Genomic DNA, 27600 nt, shown 5'->3' with positions numbered 1-27600 from the left:
ACTGACCACAGGAGGCGCTACAGGCCTCAGCACACAGGTCCACACCCCACAGAAAACACTCATATGAATACAGGAGGCCCGACGGCTATGGAGGCCTGGGTCGTGACAGGAACAGACCTAGCCCACGTGTCTGAGTGTGAGCCTACTGTCCGGCCAGTTCCTACAATTATTCTGAATGTGTGATAGTACATCCAGGTTTTTAAAAATGGTTACTTTAGGAACACCCACACCCAGATCGAGATGCAGACAGAGGTCCTTGAGAAATCTGATGTGATCCAAGGAGCACTATCTTGGGGAGGAGGAGGACGACGAGTAGCGGCTGTCACGCTCACAGGGAGCACAGGAGAATTTAAGCGCGAGGATGCTGGAGAGGGTGTGTGTGCACACAGGGGACCTTCACATCTCAAAATGGAGTGAGGAGTCTGTGGGGGCAATGATGAATGACCTAGGACTGAGGGCCACGGGGTGACTTTCAGAGCACAGGCCCGTCGTTGTCGCTTTAGGAGTTCTCGCTGTGACCCACCCTCCAGGGAGAACCACCCCATGCTTCTCTTGCTCTCTCGAGAACACAGAGACAGATATAAGGGGCGGTGGGGAGGGTCTGTTCCCATGACATTACTCAGTCATGAACTATGGTCCCTTCCTGTATAAGCCCCTGGTGTGTGCACAGGCTGCCCTGGCCCCTCTCAGAGTCCTCAGGAGGGCAGCAAACACCCTCCTCCATCACTCTGCACACTCCCTTAAAGCAGGCCTTCTGCACACCTGCACTGGGCTGCAAGCAGGCAAGCCCCAGCTACGCTCCTGCCTCCATCCCTCTGCAGCTGTGCTTGCAAGAGTGGCTAGTAGGGATGCTGGCCACAGCACATGGGCAAGGGGACCCGAGACGCAGTCCTGAGGAGCAGGGAGCAGCAGCACTAACCCCTGAGCCCCTGAGCCACCTCTTCAGCCCTTCCTTGGTTTACATTTCTGTGAGGGGTGGGCATAGACCTTCTGCCACGGGACAGGATTCAGGAGCTTCCAATTGGCCAAGCAGGTTGACAACAAGAACCAGACATTAAGGGGAGCCCAGGCAAGGCCCAGAGAAGCCAGGGACACAGTGTCTCTTCTTTCCTCCCTCTCCCCGACTGCCTGAAGCAGGGACTTTTGGAACTCAGGGAAAGCAAGCAAATGCCCTCAGAGAAAGAGATCTGGTGAAGCAGAAGAACGCAGAGGCAGCTGGGCAAGACAGAAGCCAGGCTCACGTGTGCAGAGGCCTTGGGACTCCAAGCCTGGTGGGGACGGCCCCGGCCTCAGCCCTGAGGCTTGGCCTGAGCCCCTGGTGAAGAGCTGCCTTGAGGGGCTTCAGGGGGCCACGCAGCCAGCACCGTCTAAAGAGCTGACCGAGCTCGCCCAGCACATGACGGTTCTTTTCCTCTCCCTGGCTGCCACTCAACACCTCCAGCTCTGGGAGAAGCCTGGCAGGAGGCAAGGACTTACAAGGTCAGACATTGTCTTCTAGGTGGCAGAGAAGTAGGAGCACCAGGAAATCTTTGGGCCTGTGCCACCTGGCCCAGGACAGTTATCAGAGGAAATCTGATCTGCTCCCAACTAGAGGGAGTGGTACAACTTCTTTGGAAAGTGACTTTAGCAGCAGTTACAGGCAGAGCTCAGGCCTGAGAGGAGTGACCACACAACTGGACGCTCCACCCTGCAAGAGGCTGAAGAGAACCTGAGCCTCATAACTCAGTCAAGGGGAGCGGCTTTTAAGGCTGCCCTGTGTGCTCCAAGGCACCCTGCCCAGCAGCTGAGGCCCCCGTTGTCACCGCATCCACTTAACCCCCATCCCACATACACCACCCCTGGACTTTGCACTCCCAGTCCAGAGGCCACGGGCACAATGCGGAGCCTCTTCTTCCTGAATGGGCCGCTTACTTTAGGACATGCCTTGCCCTAGAGTTGGTGTCCCTCCAAATTCCTATGTTGCAACCTAATTTCCACTGTGAGAAAAGGCACAGGGTTTGTGTAGAGGACACACACCCCGTTCATGAACGTGACCCGTGTCCTCTAGAGGAGGGCCAGCGGGTGCCCTCTTCACCCTCTGCCTGTGGAACCCAGCTCCGAGGTGCTGGTCATGAGCTGCGGGCTCGCACCAGGCCATCTGTCAGGACCTCGCCTTTGGACTGCCCAAGTCCAGAGCTATTGTCAATCAATGTCTGTCCATCTCTGTACTAGGGATTCATCTTTTGCCTCGAACCGGTCATCAGGACCTCACCAGGCAGCACCCACTCTCAGGATCCCTCAGGGCACAAATCCTTGCCTATCCAGGGAACAAAGGGCTAAGGGGACAGCTGTCCCTGGGAGGACCTGCCTCCTCCATGGCGCTCAAAGGCTCTGCCAAGGCCCTCTCAAGGTGGAAGAAGAGTGAAAACAAGAGGACTCGCCCAGCAACCCCAGAGGGTTCCTGCAGGCCAAGAGGGAACGAGGCATCCTGCCAAGACAGGGCAGGGGATCCTGGGAGTGGCCCCAGAGCGGCCTTTGCTTCAGCGGCTTGACCGCTGACAAGGAGAAAGGGAAGCAGGAGAGGCTCGCCACTTGCCTCACAGTGATCCGGGCACAGAGCTCTGTCTATGGAGGAGTGATGTGACTCAGGAGTGCGAGCCGACCGACGGCTTGCTGAGCACATCTCAACTTCTCAGACCCACAGAGAGGGCTTTGCTGTGGTCAGTGCAAAGAAAGCATCTCCCTAAACATAGATGCAAGGCCCAGGCAGGGACCACAAACCGAAGTTCCCATGGGCACGCAGGTAGGGGATGAAGCTCATGGACATGCAGAATTTTATAATAGGGGCATTAGCTCCAAGATGCCAAGGCGAGCAGCGCAAAGACGATGTGTGGGAGGCACCACGATGACTGCCGCCAGGCTCTCTTGCCCACTTTGGGGAGTCTCCTTGCCTAAGCGAGCACTCAGCAGACTGAGAAAGCAGCCCAGGCCTTGCCTGTACCTCCATCAAAGGAAACCAGAAAGGGCTTTAGGCTCTAAACCAGAGGGACGAAGGTGTGTCAGGGTCTTCACACCCACGCGGGAGAGAAGGAGTGCCAAAATTCCTCCTGCCAGGTATTTCAGGGGCTGCCAGCATGGTCCTGTCACATGAGCAGTCGGATGTGGCCTGTCGGCATAGCCACGGAAATCAGGATGCAAGGTCAGCAGTTGGAGTCCCTGTTGGCCTGCAGAGATGCTCTCCATTAGCATCCCTATGGCATCTTGCTCCCTGGCCCTTCCGAAGGCAGGTTGTGCCACAGCACCGTGCCATGTCACATTGACTCTGACCTTAGCAGAGGCATTCGAGCACCCTCAGTGGATCCCGACAAAGGTCAGTTTCTCATGCCATTTACCATGCCTGAGCTGGCTGCAGTCCCCCAGTCCGCTGGGGGACCCAGGCTCAGCTGCTCCAGGACTTCCCCTGGTCCCAGCCAGCAAGACCTAAACCACCACAGCTGTCCCAGGGACCTGTCTTGACCCCTGCCCGCCTGCCTCCCCGCCCTCCCTCCCTCCCCCCCCCAAGATTGGCTTGGGGACCGAGGCTTCCTGGCATTTCACAACTACCCATTTCTAGGCTCCTTTGTTGCACCTGCTCAGAGGCCCGACTGTTAAAATGCTCCATCCCCTTTTCTCGCTATCCACCCAAAGTAGAAAAGAAGGACTGAGCAGTGCTTACAGGTTGCCTCAGAGGCCAATGAACCAAAGACCAGGGACTACGACCTAGACGAAGCTCTGACACCTGCCTGCCTCCCCCACCCCACCCCCGCACCTTAGGTCTTAGAAAGCAGTGAACAGGTGAGCCAGGACCAGGAGTGCTGAGGCCTGCTCCCTTAGGAACTCCCTAGCACCTTCCAGGTGGGGAAAGATACACAGCTCCTTATCTCCTGGAGCAGAGGGTCATCTGAGCTCCAGGACCACGCATTCACAGTGGCGGGGCCAAAAGGGCCTCTGGTGGCAGACCCTGACCGCCAGTGTCCAGTGGCTTTGGGCCATCCTGCCTGGGGCACAGCCAACTCCACAGCGGGGGGGGCCCCCAGGCCGAGCTCAGCTCTCCCTGTGTGCCAGGTGTCCACCAGGACAGGAGAGAGGAGGTTTCTGGCTCTGTGATGTATGGCAGACAGGACCCAGGGAGGCCTGGCTTGGCCTCGTCAGCAGGCTCTTAGGCCACAGAGTGGGCTCCAGGGTCCCTTCAACATGCAAAAAGGAAAAGAAAAAAAGGAAAGACTCCCCCAGAACACACCTCTCCAGACCCAAGAAAAGTAGGACCTCCCCGGGGGAGGTGTGAGAGGACCACAGATGTGAACTCCAGGCAAAGCCAGCCAACCAGCTGCTGTTCAGAACACTAACAAGAGAGAGGCCTGTCAGGGAGCCTTTGCTCTTCTTGCCTTTCCAACAGGAGGGCTTAGCTGTAGTCATGGGAAGACAGCAAGGATGCCAACCACAAAGCAGGAAATGAGGAGGAAATGACATCATCGCTATGAGCAAGGAATCTCAACACAGTCACACGAGGTAGGCAGGCACCCTTCTAAGCCACTGCTGCGGAGACTCCAGTCCCCGGCGGGAAGATCACACCACCAGACCTAGGAGTGGGACTGAGGTCCCCACCAACCCAGAGCAGAAAGGAGAGGGTCTAGAAGGGCCACAGGTCTCCAGTGTCATGTGAACAAGTGGCCAGCGAGCACAGGGCCCTGGGCTGAAGGGCGCAGGCCCAGGAACACGCTGGGCACCAAGGATCTGGCATGCCTGCAGCACAGCGCTTTATGTGGTGGCCAGGCCCTCCTGCTGAGGCCATGTGCAGACCAAGGGAAGCACCTTCGGTAGGATGTCCACGGCGGCTGGAACATCACTCTCTAGCCGACCTACAGCATCAGCCAGCCTTAGTGAGCACAGGACTTCAGTGGGACAGGGTGCACGGGTAAATGAGGCAGAGTGGGCGTGGCTTCAGAGAGCGGTCACCTGGTGGTCCCTTCAAGGACACTGTAGAGTGCAGTGGCTCAATCTTGGCTCCGGTGGGTGTGTCTCTTCTCTTGGGGCACACGGGCGATGCCTGAATCAGGGGACCTTCCTTTGGGCGCGCGGCTCAGGTCTTCCTCCCCTCCAGTCCTCACGACTCACAGAAAATGCTTATCTTCCGTGCTAACAGCTTTCCTTAATGGTTCCGGAGGCCGCTGGACCCTTTTCCTGCTTGGCAGAGTCCTGGCAGCACTCTCTGTGGACAGAGCTCACAAAACACAGGTGGGCCCTGGGTAGACAGATACACACCACAAGCAGACAGACAGACAGACAGACAGACAGAAGACACATCAGTAGGCACTCTCGGATGGCTCTCTTACTGGGTTTATCCTATCTGCGTCATCATCTTCCCTAGCGGTCAAGGTTCTCCATGGGGCGAGGGTTTTACACCCAATGCTCAGGTCTCCAGAATGTGTGTGTATGACCTGTCTCTACACTACCCCCCCCCCCAGGTCCTCCTTGTCGATTCCCTGCATGGCCCACCATCGCCTGTTAACCCCCACCCCCCCACCCGACCCCCCCCCCCCCTGTAGAACCTGGCTCTCCGGCTTGTTTCCTAATTTTAGAGTTCAGAAATCCCACAACAGCTGTGGCCATTTCTCTGGGGAGAAAGTGTCCCTGTCGACAAAGATGACGCCATCCCTCATCTTTGTGGGCTTCGGCCCTGTGTGTGTTTCCAGTCAGGGTTTCGCCTCAGCCCGGGCTGGCCTTGTAAGCTCTAGGTCGCCAAGGGTGACACGGCCCTCCTGACCCCATCGCTCCATCTCCTGAATGCATAGACCACAGCTGTGGCCAACCACATCTGCTCTGAAGTGGCTCTGGGGATCCAGCCCGGGGCTTCATGGAGGCCAGCCAAGCAAGCACCCCAGCAGCCAAGCTTGGGCCCATCCCTCTCTTCCCTTTAGGAGTGGAGGCACCTTGTCAGATAGGGTGTCACTCTGCAGGGCTGGCTTGTCTCCCATCTGCAGCTAGCCCCATGGACAGTACTCCTGAATGGCATAGGCTAATAGGAGCCATTCTATTGGACTTTGCGTCAGAGCCTTATTGACTGAGACCTGTTTTCAGTGTGGAGCCAAGGCTAACCCACAATTTCCATTGCTCCTGTCTGCCTCAGCCTTTGAGTAGCTATAAGTACCCAGTCCTGGGGCCCTGGGCTCAGCCTTGGCTTTTAAGGCACTGATCAACAAGTCCTATTCAGAAAAATTGAAAGAGGAGAAAAAAAATGGTGAAATAGACCTTGAGTCATAGTCTCCCACCATTTTTTGTTTTGAGTTTTGGCTTTGTCTTTTCAACCTGGTGTGCAGCCAACTCGTCCCATGCCACCCTCTCAACAATGTTTCTAGGGCAGCTTTCAAACACCAGGGGTGTTTGGGGTAGGGGTGGGGTAGGGGTAGGGGTTAAAAAAGAAAAAACCCTAGACGTTGCCTGTTAGCACTTGTGGAAATCTTTTGCTTTGAAAAGAAAAGTCAACGGTTCCTATTTCAGGGTGTGCAAAATATGAATATTTTGAGGGATACCATGGCCTTACCCAGTCATCACAATACCCTCAAGAGATGAAGGGGTCAGCACGTGGTGGAAGACGATTCTGGAAATTTCCCTTCCCTCTGTAAAGCCACAACGAAGCAAAAGTTAGATTTCTTGCTTTCTAAGTCCCAGGCACCTCTTTCCCGGTGTCTAGAAAGACTGAGCCTTTCTCTTCCCCGACCCCGGTCTGGACTGCTGTGCCCTGGACCTCTGCTGCCGCCTTGATTCTCAACACCGAGGAGGACGGAGGGGCGGTTCTGCCAAAGTCAGAGTCGGGGAAGATGGCGCCTTACGTGTGTGCCCCAAGGCCCTCGCTATCTCTGCCACCACTCCAAAGACTCTGCAGGCAGCCTTCCCTCCGTCCCCCTCGCAGATGTGTGCCCAGGAGCCTGTCTCTCAGCTGGACTAAAGCGCGTTTGCTGCTGGAGAACAGAGGTGATCTAAATACCCAGTTATAAGACGATTCCTCCAAGGCGACGACGACGACGACGACGACTGACTGACTGACTGACCGTTGAAGGCCCACAGGAGCCTGGAAAAGGAAGGGCCGGCTGAGGTGGGGCCGTTGGCATTGTCTGGGCAGATGTCAAGCGGCAACAAACCGAATATTGGCTTGGAAACGAGCCTCTCAGAACTTTTCTCTCACTCTGACTCTAAGAGATGACCATCCCACCCCAAGTTCAAACCCTCAGCAAAGGCAGCTTGGTTTTTGTGGTTTTCTCACGGAATTACTCTGGTAGCTGTGACCTCCTGGATCAATTGGTTTATGAATCTAGACTAGGAATCGACCGTTAACCCCCGGACCTCTCGCGCCCTCTGCTGGCCGTTTCTGCGCAGCGAAGGCAGGTAATCATAAATAAGGGCTTCCTCCTGATTGGTCTGTTGGAACCTCTTCTATTCTCCTGGCCTTTCCCCTCATAGTATTTGGGGGAGGAGTGATAAGAAGAGAGGGGAAGAAGTACACACACACGTACACGTAAATATATATATAAATATCAAAGATTTGACTGAATCCTTTCTCCCTTTCATAATGTTTTAGTATACATAGATATGTCTAACTCACGCAGACTTCTTATGCCTCACTTTAAAGAAGACACTATCCTGGGAACTTTTGTATTGATGTTGTCTAAGTAGTCCATGCTGATCCACTAGATGTGACGGGAAAAAGCGGTCTATTTGAAAATTACTATTTCGTTCATGTATTCGCATTTGTTTCTCTAAACTTTCTTCCCTTCAAGAGAATCAGAATTTTCCCCATATCACAACTCCACTGTTGACTATATGGTAAAGACATCATAGCTTCAAAGCAGTAGAGAGCCACTGTCCTGAAGCTCTCCAATCAAATAAACCCTTTCCTCTCCAAGTTGCTTTGGTTATGGTGTTTCCTCACAGCAATAGTAACCCTAAGACGCCTACAAAGGGAGGTGACAACCAATCATGCGCGAGCACAACGCTAACGTCATTGCGTACCAACGGCCAGCAGAGGGCGTGTGTCCAGGTTTCAAACTTACCATAGATTAGGCTCGGGCTCAACAAGCCCTTATGATTCGTCTCCTAGTCCAATTTTTGGTGAGAAGAGGAAAATTCAGGAATTTTTGTTGAAAGTCTCACAAAAAGACAACAGTCTCGTAGGGTGGGGAGTGAGAGAAAAGTTCTGAGAGGCTCGTTTCCAAGCCAATATTCGGTTTGTTGCCGCTTGACATCTGCCCAGACAATGCCAACGGCCCCACCTCAGCCGGCCCTTCCTTTTCCAGGCTCCTGTGGGCCTTCAACGGTCAGTCAGTCAGTCAGTCGTCGTCGTCGTCGTCGTCGCCTTGGAGGAATCGTCTTATAACTGGGTATTTAGATCACCTCTGTTCTCCAGCAGCAAACGCGCTTTAGTCCAGCTGAGAGACAGGCTCCTGGGCACACATCTGCGAGGGGGACGGAGGGAAGGCTGCCTGCAGAGTCTTTGGAGTGGTGGCAGAGATAGCGAGGGCCTTGGGGCACACACGTAAGGCGCCATCTTCCCCGACTCTGACTTTGGCAGAACCGCCCCTCCGTCCTCCTCGGTGTTGAGAATCAAGGCGGCAGCAGAGGTCCAGGGCACAGCAGTCCAGACCGGGGTCGGGGAAGAGAAAGGCTCAGTCTTTCTAGACACCGGGAAAGAGGTGCCTGGGACTTAGAAAGCAAGAAATCTAACTTTTGCTTCGTTGTGGCTTTACAGAGGGAAGGGAAATTTCCAGAATCGTCTTCCACCACGTGCTGACCCCTTCATCTCTTGAGGGTATTGTGATGACTGGGTAAGGCCATGGTATCCCTCAAAATATTCATATTTTGCACACCCTGAAATAGGAACCGTTGACTTTTCTTTTCAAAGCAAAAGATTTCCACAAGTGCTAACAGGCAACGTCTAGGGTTTTTTCTTTTTTAACCCCTACCCCTACCCCACCCCTACCCCAAACACCCCTGGTGTTTGAAAGCTGCCCTAGAAACATTGTTGAGAGGGTGGCATGGGACGAGTTGGCTGCACACCAGGTTGAAAAGACAAAGCCAAAACTCAAAACAAAAAATGGTGGGAGACTATGACTCAAGGTCTATTTCACCATTTTTTTTCTCCTCTTTCAATTTTTCTGAATAGGACTTGTTGATCAGTGCCTTAAAAGCCAAGGCTGAGCCCAGGGCCCCAGGACTGGGTACTTATAGCTACTCAAAGGCTGAGGCAGACAGGAGCAATGGAAATTGTGGGTTAGCCTTGGCTCCACACTGAAAACAGGTCTCAGTCAATAAGGCTCTGACGCAAAGTCCAATAGAATGGCTCCTATTAGCCTATGCCATTCAGGAGTACTGTCCATGGGGCTAGCTGCAGATGGGAGACAAGCCAGCCCTGCAGAGTGACACCCTATCTGACAAGGTGCCTCCACTCCTAAAGGGAAGAGAGGGATGGGCCCAAGCTTGGCTGCTGGGGTGCTTGCTTGGCTGGCCTCCATGAAGCCCCGGGCTGGATCCGCAGAGCCACTTCAGAGCAGATGTGGTTGGCCACAGCTGTGGTCTATGCATTCAGGAGATGGAGCGATGGGGTCAGGAGGGCCGTGTCACCCTTGGCGACCTAGAGCTTACAAGGCCAGCCCGGGCTGAGGCGAAACCCTGACTGGAAACACACACAGGGCCGAAGCCCACAAAGATGAGGGATGGCGTCATCTTTGTCGACAGGGACACTTTCTCCCCAGAGAAATGGCCACAGCTGTTGTGGGATTTCTGAACTCTAAAATTAGGAAACAAGCCGGAGAGCCAGGTTCTACAGGGGGGGTGGGGGGGTGGGGGGGGGATGGGGTTAACAGGCGATGGTGGACCATGCAGGGAATCGACAAGGAGGACCTGGGGGGGGGGCAGTGTAGAGACAGGTCATACACACACATTCTGGAGACCTGAGCATTGGGTGTAAAACCCTCGCCCCATGGAGAACCTTGACCGCTAGGGAAGATGATGACGCAGATAGGATAAACCCAGTAAGAGAGCCATCCGAGAGTGCTTACTGATGTGTCTTCTGTCTGTCTGTCTGTCTGTCTGTCTGCTTGTGGTGTGTATCTGTCTACCCAGGGCCCACCTGTGTTTTGTGAGCTCTGTCCACAGAGAGTGCTGCCAGGACTCTGCCAAGCAGGAAAAGGGTCCAGCGGCCTCCGGAACCATTAAGGAAAGCTGTTAGCACGGAAGATAAGCATTTTCTGTGAGTCGTGAGGACTGGAGGGGAGGAAGACCTGAGCCGCGCGCCCAAAGGAAGGTCCCCTGATTCAGGCATCGCCCGTGTGCCCCAAGAGAAGAGACACACCCACCGGAGCCAAGATTGAGCCACTGCACTCTACAGTGTCCTTGAAGGGACCACCAGGTGACCGCTCTCTGAAGCCACGCCCACTCTGCCTCATTTACCCATGCACCCTGTCCCACTGAAGTCCTGTGCTCACTAAGGCTGGCTGATGCTGTAGGTCGGCTAGAGAGTGATGTTCCAGCCGCCGTGGACATCCTACCGAAGGTGCTTCCCTTGGTCTGCACATGGCCTCAGCAGGAGGGCCTGGCCACCACATAAAGCGCTGTGCTGCAGGCATGCCAGATCCTTGGTGCCCAGCGTGTTCCTGGGCCTGCGCCCTTCAGCCCAGGGCCCTGTGCTCGCTGGCCACTTGTTCACATGACACTGGAGACCTGTGGCCCTTCTAGACCCTCTCCTTTCTGCTCTGGGTTGGTGGGGACCTCAGTCCCACTCCTAGGTCTGGTGGTGTGATCTTCCCGCCGGGGACTGGAGTCTCCGCAGCAGTGGCTTAGAAGGGTGCCTGCCTACCTCGTGTGACTGTGTTGAGATTCCTTGCTCATAGCGATGATGTCATTTCCTCCTCATTTCCTGCTTTGTGGTTGGCATCCTTGCTGTCTTCCCATGACTACAGCTAAGCCCTCCTGTTGGAAAGGCAAGAAGAGCAAAGGCTCCCTGACAGGCCTCTCTCTTGTTAGTGTTCTGAACAGCAGCTGGTTGGCTGGCTTTGCCTGGAGTTCACATCTGTGGTCCTCTCACACCTCCCCCGGGGAGGTCCTACTTTTCTTGGGTCTGGAGAGGTGTGTTCTGGGGGAGTCTTTCCTTTTTTTCTTTTCCTTTTTGCATGTTGAAGGGACCCTGGAGCCCACTCTGTGGCCTAAGAGCCTGCTGACGAGGCCAAGCCAGGCCTCCCTGGGTCCTGTCTGCCATACATCACAGAGCCAGAAACCTCCTCTCTCCTGTCCTGGTGGACACCTGGCACACAGGGAGAGCTGAGCTCAGCCTGGGCCCCCCCCCCCCCCCCCCCCGCTGTGGAGTTGGCTGTGCCCCAGGCAGGATGGCCCAAAGCCATGGACACTGGCGGTCAGGGTCTGCCACCAGAGGCCCTTTTGGCCCCGCCACTGTGAATGCGTGGTCCTGGAGCTCAGATGACCCTCTGCTCCAGGAGATAAGGAGCTGTGTATCTTTCCCCACCTGGAAGGTGCTAGGCAGTTCCTAAGGGAGCAGGCCTCAGCACTCCTGGTCCTGGCTCACCTGTTCACTGCTTTCTAAGACCTAAGGTGCGGGGGTGGGGTGGGGGAGGCAGGCAGGTGTCAGAGCTTCGTCTAGGTCGTAGTCCCTGGTCTTTGGTTCATTGGCCTCTGAGGCAACCTGTAAGCACTGCTCAGTCCTTCTTTTCTACTTTGGGTGGATAGCGAGAAAAGGGGATGGAGCATTTTAACAGTCGGGCCTCTGAGCAGGTGCAACAAAGGAGCCTAGAAATGGGTAGTTGTGAAATGCCAGGAAGCCTCAGTCCCCAAGCCAATCTTGGGGGGGGGGGAGGGCGGGGAGGCAGGCGGGCAGGGGTTAAGACAGGTCCCTGGGACAGCTGTGGTGGTTTAGGTCTTGCTGGTTGGGACCAGGGGAAGTCCTGGAGCAGCTGAGCCTGGGTCCCCCAGCGGACTGGGGGACTGCAGCCAGCTCAGGCATGGTAAATGGCATGAGAAACTGACCTTTGTCGGGATCCACTGAGGGTGCTCGAATGCCTCTGCTAAGGTCAGAGTCAATGTGACATGGCACGGTGCTGTGGCACAACCTGCCTTCGGAAGGGCCAGGGAGCAAGATGCCATAGGGATGCTAACGGAGAGCATCTCTGCAGGCCAACAGGGACTCCAACTGCTGACCTTGCATCCTGATTTCCGTGGCTATGCCGACAGGCCACATCCGACTGCTCATGTGACAGGACCATGCTGGCAGCCCCTGAAATACCTGGCAGGAGGAATTTTGGCACTCCTTCTCTCCCGCGTGGGTGTGAAGACCCTGACACACCTTCGTCCCTCTGGTTTAGAGCCTAAAGCCCTTTCTGGTTTCCTTTGATGGAGGTACAGGCAAGGCCTGGGCTGCTTTCCCAGTCTGCTGAGTGCTCGCTTAGGCAAGGAGACTCCCCAAAGCGGGCAAGAGAGCCTGGCGGCGGCCATCGTGGTGCCTCCCACACATCGTCTTTGCGCTGCTCGCCTTGGCATCTTGGAGCTAACGCCCCTATTATAAACTTCTGCATGTCCATGAGCTTCATCCCCTACCTGCGTGCCCATGGGAACTTCGGTTTGTGGTCCCTGCCTGGGCCTTGCATCTATGTTTAGGGAGATGCTTTCTTTGCACTGACCACAGCAAAGCCCTCTCTGTGGGTCTGAGAAGTTGAGATGTGCTCAGCAAGCCGTCGGTCGGCTCGCACTCCTGAGTCACATCACTCCTCCATAGACAGAGCTCTGTGCCCGGATCACTGTGAGGCAAGTGGCGAGCCTCTCCTGCTTCCCTTTCTCCTTGTCAGCGGTCAAGCCGCTGAAGCAAAGGCCGCTCTGGGGCCACTCCCAGGATCCCCTGCCCTGTCTTGGCAGGATGCCTCCTTCCCTCTTGGCCTGCAGGAACCCTCTGGGGTTGCTGGGCGAGTCCTCTTGTTTTCACTCTTCTTCCACCTTGAGAGGGCCTTGGCAGAGCCTTTGAGCGCCATGGAGGAGGCAGGTCCTCCCAGGGACAGCTGTCCCCTTAGCCCTTTGTTCCCTGGATAGGCAAGGATTTGTGCCCTGTGGGATCCTGAGAGTGGGTGCTGCCTGGTGAGGTCCTGATGACCGGTTCAAGGCAAAAGATGAATCCCTAGTACAGAGATGGACAGACATTGATTGACAATAGCTCTGGACTTGGGCAGTCCAAAGGCGAGGTCCTGACAGATGGCCTGGTGCGAGCCCGCAGCTCATGACCAGCACCTCGGAGCTGGGTTCCACAGGCAGAGGGTGAAGAGGGCACCCGCTGGCCCTCCTCTAGAGGACACGGGTCACGTTCATGAACGGGGTGTGTGTCCTCTACACAAACCCTGTGCCTTTTCTCACAGTGGAAATTAGGTTGCAACATAGGAATTTGGAGGGACACCAACTCTAGGGCAAGGCATGTCCTAAAGTAAGCGGCCCATTCAGGAAGAAGAGGCTCCGCATTGTGCCCGTGGCCTCTGGACTGGGAGTGCGAAGTCCAGGGGTGGCGTATGTGGGATGGGGGTTAAGTGGATGCGGTGACAACGGGGGCCTCAGCTGCTGGGCAGGGTGCCTTGGAGCACACAGGGCAGCCTTAAAAGCCGCTCCCCTTGACTGAGTTATGAGGCTCAGGTTCTCTTCAGCCTCTTGCAGGATGGAGCGTCCAGTTGTGTGGTCACTCCTCTCAGGCCTGAGCTCTGCCTGTAACTGCTGCTAAAGTCACTTTCCAAAGAAGTTGTACCACTCCCTCTAGTTGGGAGCAGATCAGATTTCCTCTGATAACTGTCCTGGGCCAGGTGGCACAGGCCCAAAGATTTCCTGGTGCTCCTACTTCTCTGCCACCTAGAAGACAATGTCTGACCTTGTAAGTCCTTGCCTCCTGCCAGGCTTCTCCCAGAGCTGGAGGTGTTGAGTGGCAGCCAGGGAGAAGAAAAGAACCGTCATGTGCTGGGCGAGCTCGGTCAGCTCTTTAGACGGTGCTGGCTGCGTGGCCCCCTGAAGCCCCTCAAGGCAGCTCTTCACCAGGGGCTCAGGCCAAGCTTCAGGGCTGAGGCCGGGGCCGTCCCCACCAGGCTTGGAGTCCCAAGGCCTCTGCACACGTGAGCCTGGCTTCTGTCTTGCCCAGCTGCCTCTGCGTTCTTCTGCTTCACCAGATCTCTTTCTCTGAGGGCATTTGCTTGCTTTCCCTGAGTTCCAAAAGTCCCTGCTTCAGGCAGTCGGGGAGAGGGAGGAAAGAAGAGACACTGTGTCCCTGGCTTCTCTGGGCCTTGCCTGGGCTCCCCTTAATGTCTGGTTCTTGTTGTCAACCTGCTTGGCCAATTGGAAGCTCCTGAATCCTGTCCCGTGGCAGAAGGTCTATGCCCACCCCTCACAGAAATGTAAACCAAGGAAGGGCTGAAGAGGTGGCTCGGGCTCAGGGGTTAGTGCTGCTGCTCCCTGCTCCTCAGGACTGCGTCTCGGGTCCCCTTGCCCTTGTGCTGTGGCCAGCATCCCTACTAGCCACTCTTGCAAGCACAGCTGCAGAGGGATGGAGGCAGGAGGGTAGCTGGGGCTTGCCTGCTTGCAGCCCAGTGCAGGTGTGCAGAAGGCCTGCTTTAAGGGAGTGTGCAGAGTGATGGAGGAGGGTGTTTGCTGTCCTCCTGAGGACTCTGGGAGGGGCCAGGACAGCCTGTGCACACACCAGGGGCTTATACAGGAAGGGACCATAGTTCATGACTGAGTAATGTCATGGGAACAGACCCTCCCCACCGCCCCTTATATCTGTCTCTGTGTTCTCGAGAGAGCAAGAGAAGCATGGGGTGGTTCTCCCTGGAGGGTGGGTCACAGCGAGAACTCCTAAAGCGACAACGACGGGCCTATGCTCTGAAAGTCACCCCGTGGCCCTCAGTCCTAGGTCATTCATCATTGCCCCCACAGACTCCTCACTCCATTTTGAGATGTGAAGGTCCCCTGTGTGCACACACACCCTCTCCAGCATCCTCGCGCTTAAATTCTCCTGTGCTCCCTGTGAGCGTGACAGCCGCTACTCGTCGTCCTCCTCCTCCCCAAGATAGTGCTCCTTGGATCACATCAGATTTCTCAAGGACCTCTGTCTGCATCTCGATCTGGGTGTGGGTGTTCCTAAAGTAACAATTTTTTAAAACCTGGATGTACTATCACACATTCAGAATAATTGTAGGAACTGGCCGGACAGTAGGCTCACACTCAGACACGTGGGCTAGGTCTGTTCCTGTCACGACCCAGGCCTCCATAGCCGTCGGGCCTCCTGTATTCATATGAGTGTTTTCTGTGGGGTGTGGACCTGTGTGCTGAGGCCTGTAGCGCCTCCTGTGGTCAGTCATTGTGACTGCTCTGTGGTGGGCGCCTGTGTCTTGAGGCTCCCACCAACCCCTTCAGCAAGATTTTATTGTGAGTCCCGTTCTTCCCTCCTGCGGTGCATTTGGTGCTCCATGTCACACTCTGGCACAGAGGGCACCATTCGTGTGTCACAGAAAAGGGAACCAGAGGAGCTGATGACTGGCTCCCTGCCAGGGCCACACTCTGGGTCCAACCAGGAACAAGAGTGAGAGCTACTGTTTGTGAAGTTGTGGCCTGAGCTGCGGCAGATACCACAGCTGTGTGGGCAACAGGGCAGACTCATGACCTAGAGCTCCTCAGTGGCAGAGTCTGTCTGAACCCCAGTCAGAGGCAGGGGGATTGTTTTCTTGTCCATTGGACGGAGGACAGGGTGAAGCTGAGCTCTGGAGGGCTGGTGGCTTCTAATCTCTTCCCTGCATTGTGTTCTGATGATGTGATTGACTGGGATTGGTTCTGGGGCTGAACTCCCATGGTGCCCTTGGGGGGCCCAACTTTGTGCTGAATCCTGTGATGCTCTGGAACCTTCATTCTTTCTCCCACTTAACATTCACATTGCAGATTCACGGGTCCACATAGCTGCAATGTGTTCTCTGCTTTGGCATATACATTGTCTCCAAGCTGTAAAATTAATTGGTATTAAAAATGCACAGTCTGGGCCGGCTTTCCTGGATTACACTTAGTTCCTGGTATGCAGCTCCAAGATTGCTATGTGTTTGGCTTCTGTGAGGGTCTCTTTATTCTGTGAGGGTCTCTTTATTCATGTGTTTTAAACACAAAGCTAAAAGATCCGTATGTCTCATGAGAATGCTTATTTTCGAGTGTTATCACAGTGTCTTTAGATTGGGAAACTGTGGAATTTTTAAAATTTTATCATAAAAAACTTAAGCATTTTCACTGCCCAACATCATGATTGAAAGTCTGACTTGAAGAGGGATATGATGTCATCAACAGGAAATACTGAAGGTTCCGGAAGTGTCCTCTGAGAGTTTCATTGTTGTTTCTGGTCATAGATAAAAATGATATTCTCTAATGAAAATGCAATTATGCCTGGGAAGATGGCTCAGGGATTAAGAACAGGGTGCTCTCCTGGTGGACCCAGGCTCTGTTGCCAGCAACTACATTGTGCTTAACACTATCTGTAGGTCTACTTCTAAGGACCTGACCTCCTTGGGCATCAGGTTTATACCATATATGTAGGTAAAACACACACACACAGACACATCTTTTAAAACATACAATTATACAAGAAAAGGCCTTGGCGTTGTATAAAAAATTGTTTGAGACAGTGTCTCATTCCTTTTTAAATAAGGAAACTTTAATTCCCCTTGGAAACGATACTGTGTGTGTGTTTGTGTGTTTGTGTGTGTGTGTGTGTGTGTTCGTGTGTGTGTTCGTGTGTCAGTTTAGGTCAGAAGTGGGTATCAGATCCCTGGATTTAAAGCTGGATGTAAACTACCTAATGTGGGGATCTAAACTGAAGTCTTCTGAGAGAGCAGCAAGTGCTCTTCACTGCTGAGCCATCTCTCCAGCTCACTCCCCTGTGCCCAAACTCAGTTCCTTAGTGTCACTGTCAACAGAGGCTTCCACACCCATACTCAGGCAAAAGCGAGATGCATGGCTATAATGGAGAAACGTGTGTCCGTGGAGTTGAATTGGATTTACTTAAAATGTGAAAAGGCTCCAGTAAGCAATAGTACCACAGACTGCTTAGGGCCAGCGTGGGGGGAACCGTGGGTGTCTTTACAAAGGGAACTAGAAGATCTTGATGGCTCTCGTTGCATCTACACAGGGCGCTAGGAAACCATTTCTCTCCAACACTGCTTAAAGTGTGTGCAATATGTACCAAAGCTGTAATAACTGTTCTCCGTTAACAAAGCCGTGAAGGGCATTATCAAGGCCTAGGAGGGGGAATGCTGGGAAGATAAGGGAATATCATTTTAGCCTTAAGTAAGCACGTCCTAACTACTATGTGTCTTAGTTTGGGTTTTATCGTTGTGAAGAGACTCCATGACCACGGCAACTCTTATAAAGGAAAGCACTTACTTGGGGCTGGCTCACAGCTTCAGAGGTTTAGTCCATTGTCATCATCATGGTGGGAAGTGTGGCAGCATCCAGGCACACATGGTGCTGGGGAAGGTGCAGGCAGCCAGGAGGAGACTGTCTCAGTACCAGGTGTAACTTGAGCATATTAGACCTCAAAGCCCGCCCCCACAGTGACATACTTCCTCCAACAAGGCCACACCCACTCACAAGGCCACACCTCCTGATGATGCCACTCCCTATGTGCCAAGCATTTGAAACACATGAGTTTATGGGGTTCATTCCTATTGAAACCACCACACTTTCCTGGACACCAGTGAATGAGGCACTGCTGGGAATCTCATCTGACCCCAAGTGAGACTACTTTACTATAGTCTTTGGTGAACCACTTGGTCCTTGCCAGAGGCATCTGGTGTCTGAAGTCTCCTGCCCTCTTATCAGTAAAAGAAGATAAGGGTTTTTTGTTGGATGGTGTGATGTATTTTGATGCTAATTACTGCTGGCTGGCTCTGAGACCCACCTTTTGATTAATAAAAATCCATCCCACCTGGACAGGGCAGAGGCTATACAGGTGTGTCTAAGGATCCAAAGAGAGAGAAAGGAATTCTGGGAAGAAGGAAAAGAAGAAAGACCACTGCAAAAAGAAAGGCCACCATGGGTTAGATGGAGGAGAAGCTCATGGCCGGGGAGAATGAGAATCTAGCCCAGTTGAGGAACATTAACAAGTATTTGGGATTATGGATGGGAGGAATCTTGATAGAAGTTATTAGAAGCAGATGGCATGGGATGTGGGCCGGTATCACATACTTGCCCCACTAGTGGAAGTAGTTGAAAGGATTAATGTCTGCCCTGCTCCAGGTTACCTAAGGCTATTTTAAAATATAACAAGTGTCTCAATTAATTGCTAGCCATGCCTACAGATAATATAGATAATTTAAAAACAGGGACAAGGAGCAGAGCCCCATCCCTCTTCAGACCTTTTAAAGCCAAGCCACTACAATTGCTCATCTTTCTATCCTGGATCACTTCCCGTCTTGGTAGAACCGAAAATCTGAAGATTGAAAACCTTCATCTCGTGTGTGTGTGTGTGTGTGTGTGTGTGTGTGTGTGTAGGACCTGTGGGAAGGGGGCCTTCTCTACAGGTGATGCTTGCCAAGGGTAATTCTTTGTTCCCCCTATGTATAGTGGCACAGGAGTTACTTTTCTGCTGGAAGCCATTGTATGTAGAGTCTAAGACAAAGCAAATGGCAAAATGATGCTTTCTTACCAATTTTAAGAAAAATAATTTGTCTATTTTCTGGTGGGGCATCACAGCTGCCTTTGAGTGTAATCAGTACTGCTACCATAGCAACTAGTAGAGCACACCTTCCTTAGAACTGTGGTGAGTGATGTCAGATTGAGTCTATCATCATGGTGAATACTTGACTAACAGAGAAAGCCATGTTTGGGGCCATAGTGGCTGCACTGGGTGGAGGTCTAGTAGTCGTGTGGTCCAGAGTGCCATCCCATCCTGGCGGCCCTGAAACACACAGGGTTCCTCCAAATGCAGCGTCTGCTCTTGCAGATGGCCATTTACAATTGCATAAGGTGGAACAAGCCCAGCCCTTCATCATTCACCTAAGGTTTTCATGTGTGACATCTGCGCTTTCAATCATGTATCCTTGAAAGGCAAGTTTTAGGGGATGAAGTTTGTATCGTGAAAAAAAAATGTAAAAAGTTCAAACTCCTTAATGTGAACCCATAGTAGAAGCCACACCAAATGTTAATGTGTCAGGAAACCTGCTTTTCCCCAGAGCCATTTACTGTGCATTAAATAAAAGGGCTTATTTCCAAAGAACAAGGTCCAAAATAAAGGCAGTGTTGTATTGATAAATGACGGGGAGTTCGACCCATTCAATCACATCTAATTCCACACATTTTAGGAACAAGTGAGGAGTTATCTCAAGAGAAGCTGTATAATAATTATTTTACAACTATTTTGTGATCTCTGAGAATTTTTTTCAACATTGCCAATGAACAGAAAAGATTGTACCCACCTGTGCTGGGTGGTTTGGTTGTTGTTGTTTTTTTTTGTTGTTGTTAACTTCACCCAGCTGGGAAGAGGAAGCCTCTGTGGGGGTGGGGAGGGGAAGTGCCTCGGTCAGATCAGCTCGTGGGCTGTGTCTGGAGTCCAGTTGTCTTGACTGATGATTCTTTGCTCCTATCGCCCTGTGGACAGTGCCATCCCTGGGTGGGTGGCCCTGGAGTGCATAACAAAGGTAGCTGAGCAAGTGATGTGGGGCAAGGCAGACAGAAGCACTCTTCCGCGGTCTCTGCCTCAGTTCCTGCTTCAGGTTCCTGCCTGCTGTGCTGCTCCTTCCTTGGCTTCCCTTAGTGGTGGACTGAGATCAGGCTGTGGGAAAACAAAACCCTTTCCTCCCAAGTTGCTTTTGGTCGCTGCTGCTTATCAAGGGCCATCGCCTGATTAACCAGCTGTGCTGCCTAGTCTTCTGTCAGCTTGACACACAAACTGGAGTTACCTGAAAGGAGGGGACCCCTCCCCCATGGAGAAAATGCCCCCATAAGATCCAGCTGTAAGACATTTTCTTCCTGATGGTTGCTATGGGAGGGCCCGGCCCACCGTGGGTGGTTCCTCCCCTGGGCTGGTGGGCCTGCTTCTCTTAGAAAGCAGGTTGAGCAAGTCATGGGAAGCAAGCCTGTCGGTATTCTGAGTCACTCAGGACGACTGAAGAGAGTCAGACTCTCAAGGATGTAAGAAGGCTTTACTAGCAGCCTCTGTGGCCTGAACTCTGAACAGTTTGCAGAAGCAAATTGTTACACAAAAGTTAATTTTAGAATAAAACAGGTTCCTCATACCAAAACGCAGATCCAATCTCTGTGGTTCTTGAAGGAACACTTTGCTCTTGCAACTTCAGCCCTTACCGTGCACGGTTTATGGTACTCAATAATGCGAGATGGGTTTGCCAGCCACAGCTTGTGACTAAAGCCATGCAAAGGTCGTAAAGCTTGTTCAGAAAAACGACTCTACAGTGACTTCTTCAAGGTCTAAATGCTTCTAGAAAACAACTACTTCATTGTGATGTTCCCCCTAGATACAAAGCCTCCACTAATTCTCCCATGCCCAGGCCATCCAGCAGCACCTCTCCATGGCCTCTGCATCAGCTCAGGCCCTGTTGAGTTCCTGTCCTGATGCCCTTGGGGTGAACAACAATGTGGAAGTTTGAGCCAAATAACCCTTTCTTCCCCAAGTTGCTTTGGACATTGTATTTCACCACAGCAACAGAAACCCCAAGACATCAGCCAGCGAGGAAATGGAGGATGAGGCTTACATTATGGAGATTAAAACAAAATACCCTCCCCAGCCAGAAAAAGATTCTCTGCAGCCAATCAGGATGCCTGGCATTCTCAGCTCCCCCAACCCCGACTTTGCAAGGCCATGAACTAAACTCCCCCACTTTCACTAAAAATGCCAATGAAGCTTTAGCATAGTTAATAAGACCTTTCCCCTTCTCAATTTAAGCTTTATTAATTTGTTCCTCCTCTTTAAATTATGCGTACTTAATTGTTGTGATGCAGCTATTCAGTTTTCAATAACCACATGTAGGGAGGGATACATTCATAGGACTACTCAGATAGTCCAAGTGGAATGGTTATAGAAATAGGCCCAGTGCCATCTCAGAAAACTTTTATATATCAAAATCTATTTTGCTATCTGGAGGTTTGCAAAATTGTTGACAAATTAATGCTCTCTATCGTTTATGCCCTCTTCTGTTGGCAAGAGCAAGCTGAAGCTTATCCATGAAGGTAAAAGTGCTTGACACTAAACTTTTCTTCTGAGCTTAGATTTGGGCTGTCTAGGAAACTGATACCCAAGAAACAAGGATGTTGTTTCTATAACTTCACTACATTATACACCCATCCATCCATCTATCCATCCATCCATCTATCCATCCATCCATCTATCTATCCATCCATCCATCTATCCATCCATCCATCTATCCATCCATCCATCTATCCATCCATCCATCTATCCATCCATCCATCTATCTATCCATCCATCTATCCATCCATCCATCCATCCTTCCATCTATCCATCCATCCATTCATCCATCTATCCATCCATCCATCCATCTATCCATCATCTATCCATCCATCCATCTATCCATCCATCCATTTATCCATCCATCCATCCATCCATCCATCCATCTATCCATCCATCCATCTATCCATCCATCCATCCATCCATCCATCCATCTATCCATCCATCCATCTATCCATCCATCCATCTATCCATCCATCCATCCATCCATCCATCCATCTATCCATCCATCCATCATCAAGCACTCCCCTTGTCTATGTTCTTCTTGGCACTCAAGGCTGCTGAAGTCCACTTTACATACTTTCAGATTCTCAAATTTAAAAAAAGTTATAAAATGTGCATAAACATCTTGTGAGATAATTTTATCATTTAACCTATTTGGAAATGAGACTTTCGTACCACAATTTTACTAAAAGGATGTATTAAACTTCTTTTTAAAATTAAATGAAAGAAAAACACACACACTGTACTGATTTAAAAGTCTAATGAGAACATTTTCTTGAGCCACTGATGACTACTGACAACCTAAAAAATTCCATGTATTTGAGATGGGACAGTGTGAGGAAAAGTATCTCACATGTCTCCATATTACAGTTCTCAACCCATTAGAGCCACTCCTAGTGTGCCTAAGAATGGTTTGGCCTTAACCAAACCTGTCAGCTGGAAGTCATAGTAATATTTGCTTTAACACAGTTTTACTTCTACAGTTCCAAGAATAGTAGAAATTTGTCTGTTGGTTCCTCTCATTCCTAATCTTTAAACTCAATATTGTAGGCACAGAGTACAAGCAAATCGGGGATGTTCTCCAACAGCTAAGCAATAGCATAACAATGTTATTTTCAAAAATATTGTCTAGAAATTCTTCCATATATTATCAAATGCTCAATGGTCACACTTTTAGCAACCTGTATTAGTTGACATTAAACACACTTAATGTGTTACAAGTCCATCTAAGCTTTTTATGTAATTCTGTGTGTCCAAGAGAAAACACTCACTTCAGGCTTATTTAGGAGTATTGATTTATAAGAACATAACTCCATTTATAAGGTTACACTATTATTGGACTTACTGAAAAACAGGAGGAAAAAAATCAGTTATAACCATCTTCTTTAGGTCAGTTAGAAGCCATATCTCTAGCTGGGCTATTAAAACAGTTCATTTCACCAGTCCACATTCTACCACTTAATGCCTGTAGTGACAGGATTAACAGCAGGAAAGAAGAAAAAAATAAAATAAAATAGCCCCTGCCAACAAGAAATCCACTTATCAGGGGGGAAAAAGCAATTTAACTAAAATATTTTGATCAAAGTATAATACTACCTACACAAACTGCCCTGCCTATCTGAGAGGAAAAATTGCTTTATAAACCTAAAAAAGCTTGGTATTTCTCACAAGGGTAACAGTGGTCCAACTCCTGAGGGTGCTCAGAGGACTAAAGGTAGAGTAAAGGCAATGTCAGAGATTAGCATCCCACAGAGTCTGTAAAACGCAAAGTACCACAAATGCACTAAGCTTGCTGTGAAGAGAAGAAGACACTGCTGCTGCCTTTTGTCTTCTGAAATAAATAATATTGTAGTGTGATTCTTTCCTTCAGTTGAAAGGATGTTCTGTTTTGTTTTTTAAATCAGCTAAAAATTTCAAATTATCTGACACCAAATTTTGGGGGACACCTCAACTGTGAAACTATACAGATCTGTCTCCTCCTTCCTTCAATCCAACCACCTTACAAAAATAAACAGAACTGAAACCATCCAAACATGGTCATTTTTAAGAGTCCTTGGAAGTATTAACTGTTGGGGACAGTAGGCCATATGGCCCAATGTTCAGTCATCTTGTCCAATTCTGCACCTTTAAGTTTCTGTTTCTCCCAGAGCTTGCCTTTTACCAGAAACTAGCTGACCCTGTTATGGTTTAGCAGTTAGACCAGACAAAGATAGAGCAAGATATTCTGTGTGGCAGAATGTTATGACCCTGCCTGGAATTCCCTGTGTTTTGATATAGCCTGCAGCTGGGTTGCCATAGCAATATGCTTCTCTGTCTCCTGTCTTATAAAAACTGCTTCCTGAAAAATAAATTTTGAGAACTTGATCAACATTTAGACTTGCTCTCCTTCTTTGTATCTTGTGTTCTGTCCCTCATACAGATGATTCTCCTCCCGAGCTTTAGTCGAACCCCCGCTGGTCAGGGCAAGTAACAACTTTAGGAGGAAAGAAAGGAGGAATAATAAGTGAGGAAAGCTGAAGAAAAGGGGGGGGGGGCGAGACTGTTGGGGGATGGTCTGATGTATGTTGATGCTAATTACTGCTAGCTGTCTCTGACCAACCTTTTGCTTAATAAAAATCCATCCCACTTGGGCAGGGCAGGAGATAGGTGGGGCTAGGAGAGGAAGGAATTCTGGGAAGAAGAAGAGACCACCATGAGAAAGGAGAGAGACCTGAAGGGAAGAGAGGAAGACCGCCATGGGTTAGCTGGAGGAGAAGCACATGGCCGGCATAGATGGGGAATCCGGCTCAGATGAAGAACATTAGCAAGTATTTGGGATTATAGATGGGAGGTTATTTGATAGAAGTTATTAGAAGCAGATGGCATGGGATTGAGACAGGGATCCCATGCCTGCCTCACTATGGGAGGCGATTTAGAGGATTGATATCTGCCTTGCCCTGCCCAGTGTCTTAATTGATTGCTCGCTGGGCCTACTGATAATACAGATAATTTTAAAACAATAGAGGACCAATGGGTCTTTCTTTTATTTGGTGACATGCAAGTGCAATAAAGTACATTTGTAATTTGTTCAGTGGTCTGTCTTTTGTGTCTCTGCACCCTGACCAGATGGGACTTTGAGGTTTATCTGAAGCGCATGAGCATCTGCAGGCTCTATTCTTTTATAGCATTTCTTCTTCGTCTCAATGATCTCAAAACCAAACTTCCTGTAGAAGTCAATTGCTGACTCATTGCTGATCTGGATGGACACACAGATGTCGAAAGTGCCATCTTTCCCACAGATGTTTAGGACACGATTTAGCATCTTAGCTTCTATGTCTAGTCTTTGGTAAGGTGCAAGGCATCCTAATGTCATGATGTAAAGTCTCTTTTGATTCTGTGAATGTTCCACCCTGCAGCACACTGCACCTACAGCTGTATCCTCGAAACACCCAAGTTCTGTTAGATCGCCAACCTCTGGCACATCCTTGTAGAATTTATCATTATAGCTGACTGGAAAGATGACCTGGTTCAATCTCTTCAACTGATTAATATTGTGTGGTGTCACATCTCCCAGCAGGAGCCGGCTACTGTAAGGCCCTCTCTCTCAGCCGGCCTGGGAACGTGACCCAGGCTAGCTTGGGAAAATGACCCAAAAAGAATTAAAGGCCAGCTCAGCTTCAGTTTCTAAGATCAAGGTGGCCAACCGAGACAAACAATTTCAACTAAGGTAAACAATTACCATCTGGAAATTCTCTGGAAACTCCCCAACACCCCTCCCTGTAATAGCCAGTAACATTTAGACAAGCACCCTTAGAGACCACCAGAGCCAATCCTAACATAGGACAAGTAGCCCCTCCTAACCTTTGCGGTTTTAGCCTTTAAAAAGTCTCTAACAGTGACTCGGGGTGTGCCTCCTCCCATGCCTTCTCCCTCCCTCCTGAGTGAGTGAGGCCCCCTGACGCCCATCAACAATAAACCTTGTGCCTTTACATCAACACTGTGGTTCTCGAGTGGCCTCTCGCGACGACCCCCCCACCCGAGTGGACTCTAGGGTCCAACACTACTTTTCATCTTTCCGGCCTGCTGAGGCTGTCACTACAGCCACCACCAATGCTGCGGTCCTCACTGCCGAGAGCTCTCCGCCGCCCTAGCTCAGGCCACTCAACCCTACACACTGGCCTCTTGGCTGAAGGAAGAGTGCTGAGAGGTGGAGAAGGCCACTAAAGCCAAGCCAAGCCTTGAGGCCGTGAGGGAGACACGGGGAAATCTGTTGTCACCGCCGCCGCCGCTGCCGCCGCCGCCATGCACGTGCACACAGGACACACTGCTCCCGCCTGCAGCTGCGGCCAGTCAGACCCACCACTGCTCTGTGACCTTCAAGACCTTTAGTTTTAAACTTTGTTTTGGTTTTTCAAGACAATGTTGCTCTGTTAAACAGCTTTGGCTGTCCTGGAACTCTCTCTGTAGACCAGGCTGGTCTTGAACTCACATTGATCTGCCTGCCCCTGCCTCTCGACTGCAGGAATTAAAGGCGTGTGCCACCATCTGCCCGACATGCTGGCACACGCCTTTAATCTCTGCAGTCTAGAGGGTGGCACATGCCTTTAATCCCTGCAGTGAGAGGCAGGGGCAGGCAGATCAAAGTGAGTTTAAGGTCAGCCTGGTCTACGAAGTGAGTCCAGGGTGACACAGAGAAATCCTGTCTCAAAAAACCAACCAAACAAAAGCTGCTGCCGCCATCACCAGCAAGACCTTTATTTTTTAACCTAGATTCTCTCTTAAAAATATATTTTATTAATTTATTCATATTACATGTCAATTGTTATCCCATCCCTTGTATCTTCCCACCCCTCCCTCCCTCCCGCTTTCACCCTATTCCCCTCCCCTATGACTGTGACTGAGGAGGACCTCCTCCCCCTGTATATGCTCATAGCGTATCAAGTCTCTTCTTGGTAGCCTGCTATCCTTCCTCTGAGTGCCACCAGGTTCTCACTGGTTGCTGCGTAGGCTTCTGGGTCCTTGGAATCAAACTCATGGGTGAGATTTGTGTTTTCATCTCCTGGTTTGATAGACACAGGCTGCAAACTGATCTGAACATCTTGTTTGCAATTTTAGAAGCTAGCTCATGGATAAGTGACTGGGCAAACTCTGTGCCTTCCCTGTCCCATCCCTGGGCTCTTCAGGACATGGAACCCTCTGCCATTACCACTCCTCTGCCATCCAGTTATCCTATAAAACAATGTCCTCAAGGAAAGAATATCTCATGTCCATGAAGTGTTTCAGATGAATCTTGGGCAATGTGTCTCTCAGAGATCCCCTCTCCTCAGTAATGGCCCCCACATTCTAGAAACTTCATTGCTCTTTCAGGGCCAAGATGGAAATTTCAGCAAACCATTCCCAATATAAAAGAAAAGATCTGCGGTCATAGCTTTCAGTAGACCTTGGGTTCAATCCCCAGACACACACACACACACACACACACACACACACACACACAGAGAGAGAGAGAGAGAGAGAGAGACAGACAGACAGACAGACAGACAGACAGACAGGCAGGCAGAGACAGGCAGAGACAGAGACAGACAGAGACAGAGAGACAGAGAAGAAAAGAGCGGAAAAGCAACTTTATAGCATTAGAATGTAGCCCAGTTGGTAGAGTAACCTGCCTAGCATGTGCAGGGCACCGAGTTCAATCCCCAACACAGGAAAACAAAAAACAAAAAAACACCAAACCGCTCTTTCCTTGGTAATTTGTCCTGGGCATTGTCCAGTTTCTAAGGTCTCTTTAGTTGGAAATGAGACATGAGAGAGTAGACTGTTTCCCATATGATGCAGAATTTGGAGCAAGAGAGACATTTAAAGGGATGTACTACTATGTATGCTGTGCCACTGCCCCACCCACCGTGTGCGTCCTCTCATGGACACTGGCATCCACACTGGACTTCACCCACCCCTCAGGCAGCATGGGGAATTATGGAGTCAACTGTAATTGGTTTTCAAATGGAAACCTGATCTTTTATTTCTATGACTAAGATTTTTCCTTGAATAAATACAACCCTTCATTTGGGCATTTAGCACAGACGTCCTGACACACCGTTTTTTGTTTGTTTGTTTGGTTGGTTGGTTAGTTTTTTGATACAGGGTTTCTCTGTGTAGTCATGGCTGTCCTAGACTCTCTTTGTAGACCAGGCTGGCCTCGAACTCACAGCGATCCGCCTTCCTTTGCTTCCTGAGTGCTGGGGTTAAAGGAGTGCACCACCACTCCTGGCAGCCTGACACACCATTAACCACCATAACTTTGTTCTCACTAAGGGAAAATATTTGAAATTTAGCTGCTGCTGCTG

At 50.8% G+C, this 27600-nt stretch overlaps 2 long non-coding RNA genes and 1 pseudogene across 3 annotated transcripts; 1 reads left to right on the top strand and 2 right to left on the bottom strand.

Moving 5' to 3' along the window:
* Positions 1-3543: 3543 nt before the first annotated feature.
* Positions 3544-7326, bottom strand: LOC311581197. The gene is made up of 3 exons (XR_014773693.1): positions 7004-7326; positions 6560-6635; positions 3544-5260 (listed from the first exon to the last, which is right to left on the bottom strand). It is a non-coding gene; the product is annotated as an uncharacterized lncRNA (long non-coding RNA).
* Positions 7327-7638: 312 nt separating this feature from the next.
* LOC311581138 lies at positions 7639-11335 on the top strand. Its single transcript, XR_014773660.1, has 3 exons — positions 7639-8393; positions 8762-8837; positions 10135-11335. It is a non-coding gene; the product is annotated as an uncharacterized lncRNA (long non-coding RNA).
* A 12932-nt stretch (positions 11336-24267) lies between these two features.
* LOC311606854 (N-alpha-acetyltransferase 50-like) lies at positions 24268-25560 on the bottom strand (annotated as a pseudogene). The gene is made up of 2 exons: positions 25534-25560; positions 24268-24857 (listed from the first exon to the last, which is right to left on the bottom strand). The product of its transcript is annotated as an N-alpha-acetyltransferase 50-like (transcript).
* Between the last annotated feature and the right edge of the window lie 2040 nt (positions 25561-27600).

The sequence above is a fragment of the Acomys minous genome (genome assembly GCF_964271855.1).
Source record: "Acomys minous genome assembly, chromosome: 1".
Classification (NCBI taxonomy): Eukaryota; Metazoa; Chordata; class Mammalia; order Rodentia; family Muridae; genus Acomys; species Acomys minous.
The sequence above is the reverse complement of the archived record's forward strand: the minus strand, read 5'-3'. Positions and strand labels throughout refer to the sequence as shown.